Source organism: Pinus tabuliformis, chromosome 9 (genome assembly GCF_031772625.1).
Source record: "Pinus tabuliformis cultivar Carrire ecotype Pingquan chromosome 9, CPIR1, whole genome shotgun sequence".
Taxonomy (NCBI): domain Eukaryota; kingdom Viridiplantae; phylum Streptophyta; class Pinopsida; order Pinales; family Pinaceae; genus Pinus; species Pinus tabuliformis.
The window spans coordinates 270,045,846-270,067,461 of record NC_142307.1 but is presented as its reverse complement, the minus strand read 5'-3'; positions in this window follow the sequence as shown (position 1 = coordinate 270,067,461).

Here is a 21,616-nt window from a genome sequence, read left to right as displayed (position 1 = left end):
CACTGGTTCGCGCAATCATGAACCAGTCACCTGCAAGAAGCTAATTTGCCTCAAAAAAGGTCTGCAACTCACCTATTAACTCAAAAGCAGTATTTCAACTGCTGCAGCCTCTACATTTACCCTTTTCTCAGAAAATTTTCATTCTTTCACAAGAAAACTCTGGTTGTGTTACTCTGCATAGTAACACCAGTCCTTGAAAAACAGAAACCTAAGAAGAACCATGGATCCCCCTATGGCTCCTATAGCCCTCAATATAGCTCCTCTGAATGCCCCTCACAAAGCATTGGGCTGGCAAGCATTAGCTGACTTAGACTATAACATATCAGAAGAAATGCTAAGCAGGAGCAGGTTTCATCTCCAAATACTAAATGAAATCAAAATCAAACATCAGAATGGGACAGACATCTTGGGAATTTGGGATTCCTCTCTCCCAATCTTCAAGCTACCTCAGGTCAACCAATTCCCAGAACTCATCCATCTATGTGCTGAGTATTATGATGCATCCCAGAGGGCGGTGCTTGATTCTTCAGGTGCAATTCTGTTTCTCATTACCCCCGAAGCCATCAGGGAAATGCTGCAGTTTAAAATAGATAAGAAGATGGTCCCTTTATCATTAGCTGATTTGATAATGGAGGGAGCCAGAATGACAGAGGCCCAGATCACAAAGCTCAACCAGTTATTCATCAGAGCTGACACTGTACAAAATCCTCCCATCAACTGTGTCTACCTCAACCAATTGGGCCTGGACCTTGTTGACATGATCAGTCCCATCCTGGGATATGATTCAGTGGAACATGTGGATGAAACGGTTATGCACATAATGCTTATGTTTGCTCCAGGTAGAAAACCAGACTGCTATGACTATGCCACATACATCTCAGACAAGATGCATGATAAGTTGATGAACCTATCAAGAGATAGGGTGTTTAAATACACTTCCTACATATATCATTTGCTCCTATACTTCCAGCATGAGAAATTCTCCTTCCCAATGAAGAGAGAAGATGCACAGGGAAATCTGAAATCTGTGGTGTACTGGACCTTTGTGTTCCATCTCCATAGTTATTCGCCATATACTTACTGTGAGTTCATTGATCACTTCATTCATCCAACCATGACTCTACTTTTGGGTTCACCTCCTCCCAGATTGACAAATGAGATGCAAAGACTCCTACAGTTATCAAAGGCATACAATATTGGGGATTGGTACTTCTACCAACACCACACCGTCATCAGAATATATGGGTGTGAGGTGCCCCCATTTAGACTACCCAGATTTGTGCCCATGAGGCTATTTGCCTTAGAATACTTCAGGCAGTTTGGCTTTGTGGATATGTTCCACTTTTCAGGCAAAGGTAAGAAGGCACAGCTAAAGGTTAAAAGTCAACTGGGCCATTTCCTCTACAACGAAAGGAAGGAAGGGTGGAAGGAAGCAGATAGAATACTTGGGGGCTTTGGTCTCAAATACAGCTTCCTATGGAAACCTTATGACCCTAACAACTTCATTACCATGAGGAGGCTTAAATACAAACTGTCTGCTTATGATCATTGCAGCCTTCCTCACATAGAAAAACATTCCAATCAAAGCAAATGGAGGAGAGGGACTTTAGAAGAAGCTGTTACTCAAGAAGAGCTTAATCAAAGAGCTCTAAGAAACATAAAGAAAATGGCTGACCTTGAGTTTTATTCACAGGTCAGTTCACTGCCGAGCATACAAATTGGAGCAGCAGCATCCTCTTCAACCGCCCAACAACAAACTACAAGAGTTGCTGGGAAGATATCAGAGAAGGGAAAAGAAAAGGAGATGGAGGTAGAGCAGCAGGCAGAGCAGGAGCAGCAGCAGCAACAAAAAAAACAGCAACAACAGCAAGGAGGAGGGAAAACTGAAACGCAGCACCCCTTACAGCAAGAAAAAGTGGTAGATACCCCACCTACCACCGAGCAGCAGGCCCAAAATGTAGAACACTCAAGGCCTGAAAACATCACTGATGCCTCGGTCCTTCAGACTCCACAGAAGGAGGACCTGAGTAGGAAAAGAGACCGAGAAACACCCATGACTTCATCCATCGACCAAGGAGAGAAGAGACAGAGATTAAATGACTTCTCAGAGGATGATGCCGCAATCAGACAAGCAATGGGTATGGGCCCACCCAGCAGGGAAGCCTCGGTCAGTTCCTTCCACCAAGAACAAGACAGAACCATAGGAGGGGAGGTCACTTCCTCCAGCCAGCAGAGGGAAGCAGAAGTAGGCATCAAACAACAGTTTATAGACATTAAAAGAAGGAGTGAGCCCATGAAGGTCAAGTTATATAACCATTTGTTGAAATTGGCTCCCTCCAACCAACAAAGATTAATGTCTGCTTTTGATGTGGACGAAGGCAAGTTGACAATGAGTCACTTCATACCCACAGTGCTCCAGCCACAATCTACTGCAGATTATCTCAGGACTAATCTAGAGGTCCTGGCCAAGGACATCCACCCAATGGATAAAATAGAGCTGCACAAGCAAGCTGGTGAAATGGTGTATGCTGCCTTGGCAGACAAAACGTTAGATAACTACAAATTAACAAGCAGCCTCAATGCTACAGCCTCTCAACTAGAATTGGAGAGGGCTTCATCTCAAGCCAAAGACAACAGGATAAGATCCCTAGAGGACATCATCGTGGAAATTGGGCATAACCCAAATGACATCAAAGGGATACAGGAAATTTTGAAACTAAGGGATGCTGACATGGCTGCATTAAGGAAAAAAGTCAAGCTCCCAGCTACCATTCACCCCCAAACAGATGAGGTAGCTCAACAAAGGATGGAAAAGGATGCCACAGATCTGCTAATAGCTATATATAAGCAGCTCCAGCAGACACAAGAGAAATTAGGAGAGTCTGAGGCTACTCAAGCGGCCTTGCAAGCAGCACTAAAACAGAGACAAGAGGGTCAGACTTCTCAGCCTCCTCCTCAAGTCATCAATCTTGAGGATGCTGCTCCTACCACAATGCCTCCACCTCAACAACCTGAACAAACATCTACATCCACTTCAGCAGCACCTACAAGTACCGAACATGCACACACTCTAAACATGCAGAAATTAAAGAATGAAATACAAATCTTGGAAGCTCAGATGACAGAGCTGCATGAAACCAGAGATAAGCTGGCCAAGGTCAATGAAAGGCATGATAAGACAAAAAGAGAGGTGGGAGAAAAGGCCAAGGAAATCAAAGCCCTTAAAGATAGGATCAAGGAACTTGAGAATGAGCTCAAGTTAGACAAAATCATATCTGAGATCAGAGCAATGATATGGTCCAATATTGGCCAATCCATCACCAACCAATGGTCATATATTGAGACAATCCATGAGCAACTAGAGCTCATCCCAAAGGCACAGAAGGAAGTCCGAGCATCAAGAGCCTTATTGGGAAATATGCCTGAAGTTGCTACAAGAATGATCAATGTGCTTAACCACAAAACAAGTTCTCAGTTAGCCACCATTGGAATCACAAATAGAACTGAGACTATTCAACTGATCAAGAGGGTTCTTACTCTTAGAAATCTGGTGCAGACATTGGACAGAAGAACCCAGGATATGCAAACAGAAGTGAACAGGTTCATGGAGAAATTCCAGGTATTGCAGAGTAGAGGACTCCCTAGCTTACTGAACAGCGGAGGGAAATTATTCACCCATGAACAGTATGCTAAAAGAGTAAATGTTTTTGCCTCAGCACAAATCAATGAGAAGGCCAGCACTTCAGAAGACACAGGGCCTATTACAGGGCAGATTTTCTATAGTAAGATAGAATATCTATTTTTTATAATGAATGAAATTAATCACTTGTTTGATGTGGCCCCAAATTTTTTCAAATATACAGAAGCAGAAGAGACAATGGAGGCCATCCTCAGGCATCAGCTCCCTACACAGGAATGGTGGATAGATGCAATACAGAGAATTCTATAAACAGTAAGGCATTCCAACTTCTGTTTTTTACAAATTATTATGAAAAGAACAGTTCAGCAAAGTCAGCATGCAGCATAAATCAAAGCTGAGCCAACTCAGCAGATGTAGCAAGCCAGCAAAGCAGAAATACAAGACCACAGCTGGCAAACCCGAGAATGCACTGCGCAGCCAAAAGTAAATGCGTATTTCCAAAATTAAACAGAGTGCTGCAACCGACTCAGTGACTCTCAAAAGTCAAAACAATCCTCTGACAGACATAAAGAGCATTTACGCTGCATTCAAAGTTATAATAACTTCTTGTCTACTTTCTGAACGTAGTAATGACGATATTTCTCTATCTCAGATGACTCAATGCCTGAGATATTTTGTATACACATTTCTATAAAGTCCCCTTTGCATGAGATAGCAAGGGTTGTTGTCGACTTCTCTTGAAGAATTTCTTATGATGTAATCCTTTTCTGAAGTTAATAAAGAAAGCAATGGAATTTCTTGGATGTCTGAAGTGTTGAATACGTTCTGTGCCTGTTGATGACTGTTGGATCCCTGTGTATTTCACCATACAATAAGTCTCTGTAACTCTCTCTGTTATTTACTTGTTTTTGTCAAAAATTTCATATACGTTATCAGATTTCCAATATTAAGCAACAAAGAAAAAGAATAACCTCCAGGATTTACTCACTGAGTACCCTGAGTTCAATCTGTGTTGTTTATAAATGTTTTCTTCAGCTGTAATCCATATAAAGTGTGATTCTTAACTGCTGCACTTTCAGAATACAACTTTTACAGTGGCCTTTGTCACAGGAATTCAAGTTTTGCTCCTGTGCAGTGCGTCTACTTTCACTTCACCAGCTTAATAGAAAGTTTTTCAATTAACTTCTATTTGTTGACCTACACCACCATTCAAGTTCAATTTTGTCTGTCTAGATACACAATAGGCCTTGCAGTTAGAACACCACCCAACGTAAAAGATCATTTCACAGCATCCAGACTCCATTGCCCAATGCTATACCATTATCTAAAAATTACATCATAAGACCTGAAAGAAGAAGTCCTTCAACCAAATACATAAACAAAACCTGATCATCACAACTAGCCTAAAAACATCATCATAACAGAGACAAATCACAAAGAGAGAGCCCTCTCTGGTTGCAGTTAGGCTAGGAACTGTAACCCAAAGATTGGTTAGTGGTTACCCCGGTCGTATTCCCTTGGGAGTCATAGGGAACAACCTGGGTGTTAACATAATTGGCGACTCCGCTGGGGACTTCTTAGGATTTTTCAATTACTATCTATCTTCCAAAGCTACCATCAAGCCTGAAGCCAGCCAAGAGGCCTTAGAACTGTTTCTGTATCACAGTGATAGCTTTAGGGAAGAGCTAGTTAGGGAATCTTCATCCCAGCCTTGAAACATATATAGCCATTCCAAAATCTTCATTCAATCCTTGCATATACAAAACTTCCTATACAATTTCTAAAGAATAATTAGAAGCTGGCTCCCAAGAAAAACCCAAGGCACACTAGGGCAAATCCTGACCCTAATCCACCCATTATTGTTGATAATCCAAATACCATCCCAAGAAACATTAGGAGACAGCAAAAGCAGGAGAAGCCTGCTGATTCAAATATAAGTTCAGATCACCCCAGCCTCATTCCCACTCCTTGCAAAGTTCTTTTCCGGTCCACCCCTAGTTCCCCTAGTTTGCCATCAACACCTCAAAGTCCTCCTCTCACATTTTCATCCACTGCACATACTCCTTTAACCAGTCTCTCGTTTGCTACCAATCCCATTAACGGTGTTATACCAATAATCCCTGTTGTCCCGTTTGTTCCTATCAACCCTCTAAATCCCATAAACATGGCTAATAGGTATGCACCTCTGCAGATACCAGCTAATGCTGCAGCTTTACCCCAAGACTACCAAACCAAAATCTCATTTTTTGACTCGAACGGCCCTCTGACAGTTGTTCAACATGCTAAGAAGATGCAAGACCACTTTGAGACTTATGAAATAGATGATGACAGTGTCAGAATGAGAATTTTTGTTCAAAGCTTAACTGGGGATGTTAGAACTTGGTTTAGATCCCTGAATGCAAACTCCATTACAACTCCTGAGGAGCTTTACCAAGCTTTTACTAACAGATGGGAGAAGAAGAAAGATCCTCTCCACATACTTGGTTAATATGACACTATTAAGAGAGGTCCCCAAGAGACAGTTTTGGAATATTGTGCTAGGTTTAACAACGTATATAATGCTATCCCGCAGAACTTAAGGCCCCCTCCTGATTTGGCCTTATATAAGTTTCCTGATGGTTTTGACCCTGATATGGCCTATCAGTTGAAGGAAAGAGATCCTCCAACCCTTGCAGAAGCTCAAAGGGTTGCTGTCACAGTGGAAGCTAACCTAATTGCCAAAAGAAACAGGGCAAAGTTGGAAAAAAGGACTGCCTTCAAGGAAGAACCCTCAGGCTTTGATCAAAAGTTAGATGCAATACTAAATAGCATGAAGAGATTGGGTGAAAGAGTGGAATCAGTTGAAAGAAAGTCATCATGGGAAGCACCACAAAGCAACCCTCCTAGAAATCCGAATTTTAGGAGAACTCAGAACCCAAACATAGGAAAGACAAGTGCTGACCAAGACATTAGACCCCCTTTTCAAGAAAATTATGCAGAAACTTCCACATCTAATGAACTCAATGAAGATCCTGAGATTAACCTAATGGGTCTAGATGGTAAAAGCCAAGTTTTCTTAACACAAGAGGACCATGAGGATGATGAATCAAAACATTCCAAACTAAATCAGGAGAGTCCTTTGATTTTAAACAAGGATATGATACTGCTGTCTATGAAGTCCATAAACAGTACAAGCTAAGGAGTAGGACCGTGAATATAAATCAGCCTGACAAGATAAAGGACAAACAGAAGTCTAAAGAAACCATAGTCACAGAACCTAATGAAAAAACGAACTTGCCTGCAGAAGAAATAGTGGTTGAAGAGGTTACCGAGCTATTGTCACCACTACATCAGCCTATGGCAACTTCGTCCTCTCACCCTGATTTAAATATTACCCCTCAAGACATGAGTAAAAGGGGCAGGTCTCGAAGTCAAGATGAAATCCAACAAGAAGATTTAATGAACAAAGAAAGGGCTGCTATCCGTGACTCCAAAACCCAAGCTGACAAACCTTTTGACCTAGGCACAGAGATTGGCAAGCTAAAGATAGCAATTCCCCTCTCAGAGCTAGCCAAGCATGACATCTATAAGCAACAGATCAAGAAATCCCTTCAACTCACTAATAGCAAAGATGATGTAAATGTGCTAGATGACACTCCGGAATTACTGTTTGGCCCAGAAGTAGATGGAAAAACAACAGTCACAGGGATATTATCTTTTTATGTCAGCTTGCACATTCATGACAAAATACTGCATAATGAAATGTTCGACTCAGGTGCCTCTCATAACCTCATGCCAAAAGCAGTCATGGAAAGATTGAACTTGGATATAACAAGACCATACAAGGACCTGTTTTCCTTTGACTCTAGCCAAGTCAAATGTTTAGGTCTAATAAAAGATTTATGTGTGTCTCTGGTTCAGTACCCTAACAAAACCATTCTAATGGACGTTGTAGTCGCTGATATCCCACCTAAATATGGGATGCTGCTATCAAGATCATGGGGAGCTAAACTCCAAGGCTCCCTGCAATTAGACATGTCATATGCCACCATCTGTGTCTTTGGGCAACCAAAAAGACTTTACAGAGAAACACTCATGAAGTACATGGTCAGCAGTGAAGAAAAGCCTCAAAATTTTCCAATATATGCTGTCCATTTAGACATAGACTCGTTCATTCTCTTCAATGACAGCGCAAGCCTCTCAAACAATGATATTGGAACTAAAAAACTCATGCAAGAACAAGACATTAATCAAGGAAGTATCACCCATAAAGCATCAATCAGTCCAGCAATAGACACTGCCCCTCCTCTAGTTGTCAAAGATTTTCAAACAAATCATGAAACTGTCCTAGAAGACAAGCTGGAGAAGAGACCCCAATTCCTACTTACATTGCCATCCCATGAACAGATCTTTAAATCTCCTTTCCAGCAAGATATTTTGTGGGTCCTAGAATTTGATGGCTCAGTCAACAAGTTAGGGGCAGGAGCTGGAGTTTGGATACATAACAAAGGGAAAAACCATGCGGAAGGCAGAGCTTATAGATTAAACTTTAGATGCAATAATAACATGGCAGAGTATGAAGCTCTGTTACTAGGCCTCAAACTAGCAAAGTCATTACAAGCTCCTAGGGTCTCGATCATGGGAGATTCTGATCTAGTGATTCAACAAGTAAAAGGAAATTTTGTCACCAATGACAAAAGGTTGAGGTCTTACAGATCTGCTGTAATTGAACTATTGGACACTTTCTCTGAGTTCCTTATCACAAACATTTCAAGGAGCCACAACCTCCATGCACACAGTTTGGCAACATTTGCCAGCACCTTTAAATTTCCACTGGAACCTAACAACTCCTTCACAGCCGAGGTCAAATACAGACCCTCCATTCCAAACAATGTCAAAGAATGGCAAGTATTTGAGGATGATATGCAAATAAACAATTTTTTAACCTTACAACAAGAGTTTACAGGATTAAATATTGACACTGAGTCAGCAAGTCAATCACAAATACTTGATGGAGCAAGTCCATCACAAATACAGTTCCAACAGACTGCTCAGCCAATATCACCTAGAACAGCAAAACAATTACTGAATCCAACCATTTTCAATAGAAAAAACATTCAGCAAATTCACCAAATTGACTGTGAAGAAGTGACCAGCGCTGAAGCTGAAATCATAGAACTCAAAGACAATTTCCTTCCAACAGGCCTTACCCTGCTGGAGGACATCTTTGATTCAAATGACGTCCCTAGGAAGCCAAAAATGCAGCCATTAGATGCAGCCGTTGAAGAATACAATATTGGTACCATTGACAAGCCTAAAATAATAAAGCTGTCTGCTTCTTTGCCCCCTGATCAAAAACCCAAATACATTGACCTCTTTAAAAAGTTTCAAGATGTTTTTGCATGGGGTTATGAGGATCTAAAATCCTATGATACTTCTGTCATCCAACATACCATTCCCCTCAAACCTAATCAAAAACCATTCAAACAGAAGTTGAGAAGGATCAATCCTATACTCCTTCCTTCCATTGAAAAAGAATTGCAAAAAATGTTCAAATCTGGTATCATAGCACCAATCAGGTTCTCTGAGTGGATTTCAAATTTAGTCCCTACAAGAAAGAAAACTGGTGAGATTAGACTTTGTGTAGACTTAAGGAATCTAAATCAAGTATCCCTCAAAGATAATTATCCTTTACCCAAAATGGATCACATTCTCCAAAGAGTGGTGGGGGCTTCAAGGATGTCATTTCTTGATGGATTCTCAGGCTTTAATCAAATCTTGGTACACCCTGATGACCAAGATAAAACTGCATTTACAACCCCATGGGGAACTTTCAAATATGTAAAAATGCCCTTTGGATTGAAAAATGCAGGGGCAACATTTCAAAGAGCAATGGATATTGCTTTTGCAAAAGAGATTCATGACTTCCTAGTCATTTACTTAGATGATCTTACACCCTTTTCAAAATCTGACCAAGAACATCTGAAACATTTGAGACAGATTTTCCTAACATGCAGGAAATATGGCATTTCCTTAAATCCCAAGAAGTCATTATTTGGCTTGGAAGAAGGTAAACTCTTAGGACACATTATTTCAAAAGATGGCATAAGAATTGATCCAGATAGGGTACAAGCTATACTGCAAATGCCCCACCCAAGGAATGTCAAGGAATTGCAGGGATTTTTAGGAAAAATCAATTTTTTAAGAAGGTTTATCCCGAACTTAGCAAAACTAATCAGATTATTAAACAACATGTTAAAAAAGGATTCGAAAGTAAAATGGACTGTTGAAGCAAAACAAGCCTTTGAAGGTATAAAATTGGCCTTGACTCAAACCCCAGTGTTAACCAATCCTCAGTTTGACAGAGACTTTATCATTTTCTCTTTCGCCTCCCAGCATACTATTGCTACTGTTTTGCTGCAAAACGATGACCAAGGAAATGAGAAACCAATTGCTTTCTTTAGTAAAGCCCTTAGCGACGCACCTCTGAAATACCAAATCATGGAATAGCAAGCTTATGCTTTGGTCAAAGAAATTAAGGATTTTACGATTTATATCCTTTATTCCCATGTCATAGCATATGTGCCAAGTCCTATTGTAAAAGACATACTCACTCAAGAAAACCTAGAGGGCAGAAGAGGAAAATGGATTGCAAACATACTAGAATTTGACATCGAAATAAAACCTACAAAGCTAATAAAAGGGCAAGGTTTGGCCAAGTTAATGACAGAAACAAATTTCCAAGCCCTGGATATCAATCAGCTGGACGGTGAAACAGAGCTGGCGACTCCAAAGATCAATGTAGCCTTTGAACAATCCCCTTGGTACTCTGACATTTGTTATGTGTTACAAAACCTGTGTGCTCCCCCAGGACTGTCCAGAACTAAGTGTAGGTTCCTAAAAATGAAAACATCTAGATTTTGTGTGATGGAGGGAAATTTACTTTGGAAAAACCATGAAGGGATATTGCTGCACTGTTTAATGGAGAATGAAACTAACAATATCATGCAAGATTTTCATGCAGGAGACTGTGGTGGACATTTGTACTGGAAGTCCACTGTGGACAAAATACTGAGGGCTGGTTATTACTGGCCCACCATGTTCTCTGATGTCAAGAAATTCACAACCTCATGCCACAAATGCCAAGTGTTTGAGGGCAAAAGACAGTTGCTGCCACTTCCCCTAAGACCCATTGCAACAGAGAGACCTTTCCAACAATGGGGCTTGGACTTCATTGGGGAAATTCATCCCTCATCTTCAGGCCAACATAGATGGATTTTGACAGCCACAGACTACTTCACCAAATGGATTGAAGCTGCCCCATGCAGACAAGCAAATGACTCAGTAATCATTCAGTTTTTAGAAAACAACATACTGGCTAGGTTTGGTTGTCCTGACAAGATAATAACAGATAATGCTGCTGCTTTCAGATCCAAGAAAATGGTGAACTTCTGCCACAAATATCATATCACTTTGGAACACTCTACTGCATACTATCCCCAAGCAAATGGCCTGGCTGAATCATCTAACAAAAGCCTGGTGAACATCATAAAAAAGGTGCTGGAAGAAAACAAAAAGAATTGGCACAAGAAACTAGTCAATGCCTTATGGGCAGATAGACTAACAACCAAAAGATCAATTGGGACCAGCCCATATGAGTTGGTTTATGGACTAGAAGCCAAATTTCCCTCATCAATAGGAGTGCCTGTTATGAAGCTTCTTCAAGAAAACCAAGCCGAACCAAATGATATGCAAAGAAGGATAAATCAAATCATATGTCTACAGCAAACTAGAGATCAGGTTTTCAGCAGAGTCCAAGGGTTACAAGAAAAATTAAAGAAGGCCTTTGACAGGAGAACCAAAGCAGAAGATTTCAATGTGGGAGACAAAGTCCTAAAGTGGGACGCAAGAAGAGAAGAAAAGGGAAAGCATGGAAAATTCGATTCCTTATGGAGGGGACCATTTGCTATCCAAGCAGTACAAGGTAACAACACTTACTTCCTTAAAAGTCTAACTGAAACTGACTTGGATGAAGGTCCTGTCAATGGCAGGATGCTGAAGCATTATTTTGACTATTTCCCATGAGTGCAACCTGAGGTTCCTTTGTATATATGCAGATGTACATATGATTTTCTGTTTAGATTGTAAAAATGAAGTTTTCCAAGTTATTGACTAACCAGCAAAAGGTAAATAGAATCAGAGGTCTACCAACAAGGGAAGCACAAAATTTGGCACTTCAAAGCAGCAAACGTCAAGGATGATATGGGCAGCAATGGAGCAAGGCAATCTGACCTGCTATTCTTGGTATTTTAAAAGAAACACCATCCCCATGTGGAGCCACTGTTGGATACCTATACCAATAGGTTTCATATTTCATGATTGGCAAGGGAAAAGCCCAAATATGCTCTGCTTTGACTCCACAAAGATCCCATATTTCCTATAAGAGACAAGGTGTGTAAAGTGCTTCTCCTTGGTTCAAATTTGATGGCCTTGTTTCAATTTTGATGGATGATCCAACAGTCTAATCTGGGTCATGCCATGCTTTCAATTTTTCAGTTGTAGAATAGAGAAAGAAGTCTGTCCAAACTGCTTAATCTTGGCAGACAAATAGCCTAGGTAGAGAAAATAAGGCTCCCAAATGCTTACTCTGGGACCTTGGAAGCAATAAGGATAGAAGTAGATAGAAAAATAAAAGAAAAGCCAAAGAAAAGAAAAGGCAAGTAAGGGTTTGCAAGCTTAAATGCACCCTCCAAGAAGAAACAAAAAATGCTAGGCTAAGTAGCTGGGTAGGTAGAAGCAGTGGCAGAAATGGCCTTCAATTTAAATTCCAATCATGATAATCCAAAAAAGAAAGGAAAGCTATGGAGCATGTCTAATTTCCCTTTTATCCCTCTTCCATGTCATTTACTAATATCCCCTTTCAGTGGGCATTCCAAGGAACTATTTGTGGTTTTATGATTGAAATCAAATCTTTTGGAAGCCACATTTCTTGTCTAAAAATCTTTTCATTTTGATCTACTCTTAAAACCAAGTTTGTTTCAAATGAACTTAATGGTTTCCCCTTCATTCACTTCCATTATCCATGCTAACACTAACCCTATTATATAAATCCCTTATATCACCTTTTTCCCTAATATTACTAACACCATGGTGTATAAACCCCAACTCTTATATAAATACCCTCCACTTGGTATTATAGCCAATAAGTTACATGTCAGGGATCAGATGACACCTGGTCATCTTGATAAACCTAAGCTAAATCTCCCTTCTCCTTTGCAAATTCATTTCCTCACTTTTTGACCCCCATTTGCACATGAAACCCCCTAAGAGCCTAGTTTCTACCCTCACCTGCTTCAAAAGGGCTAAAAACATCAAAAAACCAACATTTTTCTCTTATCCTAAGTCTAAAGGGCGGGTCTATTTTCAACAAAAATCATGAAAACCCACTGTTCCAAAGCTTCCGCCAGTGCACAGATCCCCAGGACAATATTGAAATAGGCCTCTGCCTTTCCCCGTACTTGGTTATCGCTTCACCTTCCCGATGACCGTCCGATCGAGCAACTCCAGATCCGACGGCCCTTATCACATCGGACCCCTTCCGACGCCCGATCATTAACTGTACTATCCTCCTGTCATGTCAAGCTCCCGATAACCGTTAGATCTTGCTCCTCCAGATCCGACGGCCACTACAGCATCGGAGCCGATCCGCTGCCCGAAAGATATCGTCCGATGGCCATATTTTGGCTACGTCATGCGGCAGCCACGCGTCTCCTCCATAGCCCATCGGAGGTACCACTGACGCATACCGCCACCGTACCGTAGGCGGTGCGATATGAAACCGCCTCGGTTTCCGGTTTTATTATTCCCGCTTGTATTACCTCACCACCACGTCACTGCTCCGTCACCCCACGTCACCCCAGGTACGCCATCGCATCATTTCTCCGCTCAAACCACTGGTCCACCTGTCCTGCCATCTCACTGTCCCTGTGGACCAACCAGAGGCCGCCACCTGGCCGGATGACGTCCTGCTGACGTCATCCGACCCTGACCCCACCTGTGACGTCATGCTGACGTCAGCGCGAAAACGCGCCAAAATCACCAAAAGATATATTTATGCCAAAAATCGTGTTTTTTGGCTATTTTTGGGCGCAAGCTTTGTTGTTTGTTCTACATGTAATTTCATGTTCAAACCTGCACCAGCCGTGGAAACGACTTCCGGACCGCTAGAACGTCCATCCCTCAAAGTTCTAGCAAGTTCTAACCGATTAGATTCTACAGGTACTTCTCATTTGCGCTTTAAAACTCCATTTTCACTGAATTTCGGGTATAACCAGTAACAAACCTCCAAACTCAAAATTCAGCATTAAAAGACCACTGAACTAGCCTTCAGACCAAACCAGAGCTGCCGCTACACGTTTATAGGGCCACATTGGGCAAGTTTAACGTAAACTTATCACTGGTTCGCGCAATCGTGAACCAGTCACCTGCAAGAAGCTAATTTGCCTCAAAAAAGGTCTGCAACTCACCTATTAACTCAAAGGCAGTATTTCAACTGCTGCACCCTCTACATTCACGCTTTTTCTCAGAAAATTTTCATTCTTTCACAAGAAACTCTGGTTGTGTTACTCTGCATAGTAACACCAGTCCTTGAAAAACAAAAACCTAAGAAGAACCATGGATCCCCCTGTGGCTCCTATAGCCCTCAATATAGCTCCTCTGAATGCCCCTCACAAAGCATTGGGCTGGCAAGCATTAGCTGACTTAGACTATAACATATCAGAAGAAATGCTAAGCAGAAGCAGGTTTCATCTCCAAATACTAAATGAAATCAAAATCAAACATCAGAATGGGACAGACATCTTGGGAATTTGGGATTCCTCTCTCCCAATCTTCAAGCTACCTCAGGTCAACCAATTCCCAGAACTCATCCACCTATGTGCTGAGTATTATGATGCATCCCAGAGGGCGGTGCTTGATTCTTCAGGTGCAATTCTGTTTCTCATTACCCCCGAAGCCATCAGGGAAATGCTGCAGTTTAAAACAGATAAGAAGATGGTCCCTCTATCATTAGCTGATTTGATAATGGAGGGAGACAGAATGACAGAGGCCCAGATCACAAAGCTCAACCAGTTATTCATCAGAGCTGACACTGTACAAAATCCTCCCATCAACTGTGTCTACCTCAACCAATTGGGCCTGGACCTTGTTGACATGATCAGTCCCATCCTGGGATATGATTCAGTGGAACATGTGGATGAAACGGTTATGCACATAATGCTTATGTTTGCTCCAGGTAGAAAACCAGTCTGCTATGACTATGCCACATACATCTCAGACAAGATGCATGATCAGTTGATGAACCTATCAAGAGATAGGGTGTTTAAATACACTTCCTACATATATCATTTGCTCCTATACTTCCAGCATGAGAAATTCTCCTTCACAATGAAGAGAGAAGATGCACAGGGAAATCTGAAATCTGTGGTGTACTGGACCTCTGTGTTCCATCTCCATAGTTATTCGCCATATACTTACTGTGAGTTCATTGATCACTTCATTCATCCAGCCATGACTCTACTTTTGGGTTCACCTCCTCCCAGATTGACAGATGAGATGCAAAGACTCCTACAGTTATCAAAGGCATACGGTATTGGGGATTGGTACTTCTACCAACACCACACCATCATCAGAATATATGGGTGTGAGGTGCCCCCATTTAGACTACCTAGATTTGTGCCCATGAGGCTATTTGCCTTAGAATACTTCAGGCAGTTTGGCTTTGTGGATATGTTCCACTTTTCAGGCAAAGGTAAGAAGGCACAGCTAAAGGTTAAAAGTCAACTGGGCCATTTCCTCTACAACGAAAGGGAGGAAGGGTGGAAGGAAGCAGATAGAATACTTGGGGGCTTTGGTCTCAAATACAGCTTCCTATGGAAACCTTATGACCCTAACAACTTCATTACCATGAGGAGGCTTAAATACAAACTGTCTGCTTATGATCATTGCAGCCTTCCTCACATAGAAAAACATGCCAATAAAAGCAAATGGAGGAGAGGGACTTTAGAAGAAGCTGTTACTCAAGAAGAGCTTAATCAAAGAGCTCTAAGAAACATAAAGAAAATGGCTGACCTTGAGTTTTATTCACAGGTCAGTTCACTGCCGAGCATACAAATTGGAGCAGCAACATCCTCTTCAACCGCCCAACAGCAAACTACAAGAGTTGCTGGGAAGATATCAGAGAAGGGAAAAGAAAAGGAGATGGAGGCAGAGCAACAGGCAGAGCAGGAGCAGCAGCAGCAACAACAAAAACAGCAACAACAGCAAGGAGGAGGGAAAACTGAAACGCAACACCCCTTACAGCAAGAAAACGTGGTAGATACCCCACCTACCACCGAGCAGCAGGCATAAAATGTAGAACACTCAAGGCCTGAAAACATCACTGATGCCTCGGTCCTTCAGACTCGACAGATGGAGGACCTGAGTAGGAAAAGACACCGAGAAACACCCATGACTTCATCCATCGACCAAGGAGAGAAGAGACAGAGATTAAATGACTTCTCAGAGGATGATGCCGCAATCAGACAAGCAATGGGTATGGGCCCACCCAGCAGGGAAGCCTCGATCAGTTCCTTCCACCAAGAACAAGACAGAACCATAGGAGGGGAGGTCACTTCCTCCAGCCAGCAGAGGGAAGCAGAGGTAGGCATCAAACAACAGTTTATAGACATTAAAAGAAGGAGTGAGCCCATGAAGGTCAAGTTATATAACCATTTGTTGAAATTGGCTCCCTCCAACCAACAAAGATTAATGTCTGCTTTTGATGTGGACGAAGGAAAGTTGACAATGAGTCACTTCATACCCACATCGCTCCAGCCACAATCTACTGCAGATTATCTCAGGACTAATCTAGAGGTCCTGGCCAAGGACATCCACCCAATGGATAAAATAGAGCTGCACAAGCAAACTGGTGAAATGGTGTATGTTGCCTTGGCAGACAAAACGTTAGATAACTACAAATTAACAAGCAGCCTCAATGCTACACCCTCTCAACTAGAATTGGAGAGGGCTTCATCTCAAGCCAAAGACAATAGGATAAGATCCCTAGAGGACATCATCGTGGAAATTGGGCATAACCCAAATGACATCAAAGGGATACAGGAAATTTTGAAACTAAGGGATGCTGACATGGCTGCATTAAGGAAAAAAGTCAAGCTCCCAGCTACCATTCACCCCCAAACAGATGAGGTAGCTCAACAAAGGATGGAAAAGGATGCCACAGATCTGCTAATAGCTATATATAAGCAGCTCCAGCAGACACAAGAGAAATTAGGAGAGTCTGAGGCTACTCAAGCGGCCTTGCAAGCAGCACTAAAACAGAGACAAGAGGGTCAGACTTCTCAGCCTCCTCCTCAAGTCATCAATCTCGAGGATGCTGCTCCTACCACAATGCCTCCACCTCAACAACCTGAAAAAACAGCTACATCCACTTCAGCAGCACCTACAAGTACCGAACAGGCACACACTCTAAACATGCAGAAATTAAAGAATGAAATACAAATCTTGGAAGCTCAGATGACAGAGCTGCATGAAACCAGAGATAAGCTGGCCAAGGTTAATGAAAGGCATGATAAGACAAAAAGAGAGGTGGGAGAAAAGGCCAAGGAAATCAAAGCCCTTAAAGATAGGATCAAGGAACTTGAGAATGAGCTCAAGTTAGACAAAATCATATCTGAGATCAGAGCAATGATATGGTCCAATATTGGCCAATCCATCACCAACCAATGGTCATATATTGAGACAATCCATGAGCAACTAGAGCTCATCCCAAAGGCACAGAAGGAAGTCCGAGCATCAAGAGCCTTATTGGGAAATATGCCTGAAGTTGCTACAAGAATGATCAATGTGCTTAACCACAAAACAAGTTCTCAGTTAGCCACCATTGGAATCACAAACAGAACTGAGACTATTCAACTGATCAAGAGGGTTCTTACTCTTAGAAATATGGTGTAGACATTGGACAGAAGAACCCAGGATATGCAAACAGAAGTGAACAGGTTCATGGAGAAATTCCAGGTATTGCAGAGTAGAGGACTCCCTAGCTTACTGAACAGCGGAGGGAAATTATTCACCCATGAACAGTATGCTAAAAGAGTAAATGTTTTTGCCTTAGCATAGATCAATGAGAAGGCCAGCACTTCAGAAGACACAGGGCCTATTACAGGGCAGATTTTCTATAGTAAGATAGAAAATCTATTTTTTATAATGAATGTAATTAATCACTTGTTTGATGTGGCCCAAATTTTTTTCAAATATACAGAAGCAGAAGAGACAATGGAGGCCATCCTCAGGCATCAGCTCCCTACACAGGAATGGTGGACAGATGCAATACAGAGAATTCTATAAACAGTAAGGCATTCCAACTTCTGTTTCTTACAAATTATTATGAAAAGAACAGTTCAGCAAAGTCAGCATGCAGCATAAATCAAAGCTGAGCCAACTCAGCAGATGTAGCAAGCCAACAAAGCAGAAATAGAAGACCACAGCTGGCAAACCCGAGAATGCACTGCGCAGCCAAAAGTAAATGCGTATTTCCAAAATTAAACAGAGTGCTGCAACTAACTCAGTGACTCTCAAAAGTCAAAACAATCCTCTGACAGACATAAAGAGCATTTACGCTGCATTCAAAGTTATAATAACTTCTTGTCTACTTTCTAAACGTAGTAATGATGATATTTCTCTATCTCAGATGACTCAATGCCTGAGATATTTTGTATACACATTTCTATAAAGTCCCCTTCGCATGAGATATCAAGGGTTGTTTTCGACTTCTCCTGAAGAATTTCTTATGCTGTAATCCTTTTCTGAAGTTAATAAAGAAAGCAATGGAATTTCTTGGATGTCTGAAGTGTTGAATACGTTCTGTGCCTGTTGATGACTGCTGGATCCCTGTGTATTTCACCATACAATAAGTCTCTGTAACTCTCTCTGTTATTTACTTGTTTTTGTCAAAAATTTCATATACGTTATCAGATTTCCAATATTAAGCAACAAAGAAAAAGAATAACCTCCAGGATTTACTCACTGAGTACCCTGAGTTCAATCTGTGTTGTTTATAAATGTTTTCTTCAGCTGTAATCCATATAAAGTGTGATTCTTAACTGCTGCACTTTCAGAATACAACTTTCACAATGGCCTTTGTCACATGAATTCAATTTTTTCTCCTGTGCAGTGCGTCTACTTTCACCTCACCAGCTTAATAGAAAGTTTTTCAATTAACTTCTATTTGTTGACCTACACCACCATTCAAGTTCAATTTTGTCTGTCTAGATACACAATAGGCCTTGCAGTTAGAACACCACCCAACGTAAAAGATCATTTCACAGCATCCAGACTCCATTGCCCAATGCTATACCACTATCTAAAAATTACATCATAAGACCTGAAAGAAGAAGTCCTTCAACCAAATACATAAACAAAACCTGATCATCACAACTAGCCTAAAACATCATCATAACAGAGACAAATCACAAAGAGAGAGCCCTCTCTGGTTGCAGTTAGGCTAGGAACTGTAACCCAAAGATTGGTTAGTGGTTACCCCGGCCGTATTCCCTTGGGAGTCATAGGGAACAACCTGGGTGTTAACAACCCCAAATGTGGATGGTTTGGCGAGACCATGGTGATGAGACCGGTGAATGAAACAACCCAACCCGATGTGGTATGGAGGAAAAGTGTCATGTTCAAGAGCGACTTGCTACCATTAAAGCTTTGAGGTTCTCCGAATTTTTCCCCAGTCATTTCTGACCAGTACCTCTTTATTTTTGTCAAGCTTGAGGAGGATAACATATGCTTGTTCTATAACCTGCCCTTCAGGCAAGCCCATCGATATGTTTTAACGAGCCTAGCGATAGGGAAACTCGTTCTCGTCTAAAGACAAGTTTGTCGCTATTTAATCATTTTAACGAGTCTAACGACAAGGAAAACTCGGTCCTTTTCATTTTTAGAGAGTCTGAAAAGGTACAGAAAGTTAACTCCAAAATTCCTTTTTCGTCATCTAATCCCTTAAGTCCGAAAAAGCATAAAACAATACAGAAGGGATGAGTTTTCGATAACTTTAACGAGCCGAATAAAACAAGCGCTCGACCTTTTTGTGCAATAATCCCTCAGGTACAAAAATATTAAAATCTAGAGGAGGGATAGCTCTTCCGGTCACTTTAACGAGCTGGAAGGCCAAAACTCGGCAAACTTTTCATATTTTACGAGTCAGATGAAAAGAGCTTAAAGAAGACTCGTCTTTTGAGGAACGAGTGATAAACAGGGATAGCAGCAGATTCCAGGTACAGGTTGGAATTTTCCAATCACGGCAGTGTCACAAGGATGGCTAGGTGAAATCACTCTTTGCAGCTGTTCCTCAAAATGGGTAAAAAATCATATGGAGGTGAATGATTGGCCAAATGATGGTGGAGGTGGCAGGTGCAAACACGACCAAGGCTTTTTATGGCTGATAAATTTACGATCACAGAGGTTATTTACCGGAATAGGTTCATTTTTTATTTAAAAATGAGCTTAAACTCTGGAGGAAACATTGCTCACTGCTTTTATTTCTTTTTTAACGAGCATGAAGACTGTGTTAAAACTGCTCAGATTGTGCGTTTATTTTTTAACGAGCATGAACTTTGCTAAAACTGCTCGGATCTTGCGTTTATTTTTTAACGAGCATGAACTTTATGCTAAAATTGCTCGATGAGTTTGCGTGCCCCCAGCATAATAATGCGAATCGAGGTGCATGTTGCATGCCCCCATCACAATAACTCAAATCGAGGTGCATGCCCCCCAAGCTTCATTGCATTCAACGCGGTGGTTGGAATGAAGGTTTACCTTTGAGAAAGGGGATTTGTTTCATTTTTTAATGAGGTTGACACAAGATAAGAACCGTCCTCATGACTCCTTGTTTCATTTTTTAACGAGGTTGACACGAGTTTAGAACCGTCCTCGGAGTTTTAGATCCATTAGAAATAGAAGGTTGCATATTCCATTGTGGCCATTTCCGCCAGATTACTCGGAGGCGGTAGGGCAAAAGTACCCATTAAGGCAGTGTATTTTAGGAGACCTACTCCGATATTTTGGAGCGAATAATTGCTTCCATGGATCTTTGGAATGCTTCCCGTAACTTGTGAACTGTTGGGGAGAAAAGTTTTTTGGTCGACGATTGTAATTCCTCCTTGGAAGGGAAATGCAACCTTCCTGATGTAGGTTGACACAATCGCGGCCATGGCATAGATCTAGGGCCTTCCCAGTAGGATGTTGTAATCGAGGTTTCCATCAATTACTTCAACATCAATTCCTACTGTTTTGCCCGCCACTTCAACTTGCAAGTTACTTAAAATCCCGTATGGAGTGTATGATCATCCATCAAATGCTTTTAACGTCGTTGACGATTTTGACAAGGGTGGTGAGCCTGAATCTTTCCAGCAACTCATTGACATAAGACATGTAGATGCCCCCTCATCAATAATTGTTCGATGAATAGCTTTGTTGAGGGCTTTCACTTGAATAAGGAAAGCTAGTTGAGCTGGTAACTGAGGGTCATATCCTTTATGATCAAAGGCGACAAGATTGGAATCCATTGGGTCAATTCCACCTATTACTGATAATAAAGCTTGTTCTTGGGAGAAGCAATTTTGCGGTACCTCAAGTATCGACATAACGGACGGCGATTGGGCCAGGTCCTCTATCTGTGCTATTTTCGCACAAGGATTAAATGTCGATTTGTGTACTGCTCCCTTTTGCGACTTTATTATTGGCTTAGGGATGATGGGTGGCACAACTTCGGTCAAAGTTGTTGTCGAACTACTAGGTTGTTCATTAGCCTTGTTGTTCGACAGCTTTGGATTCCTGTAATCCTTATTCCTCGTCAAAGCATTATTTTGCTGCTTTGAGGTAGACAACATAAGCACTTGGGATCGGGAAACATTTTGATTAGCAACCAGATTTTGACCT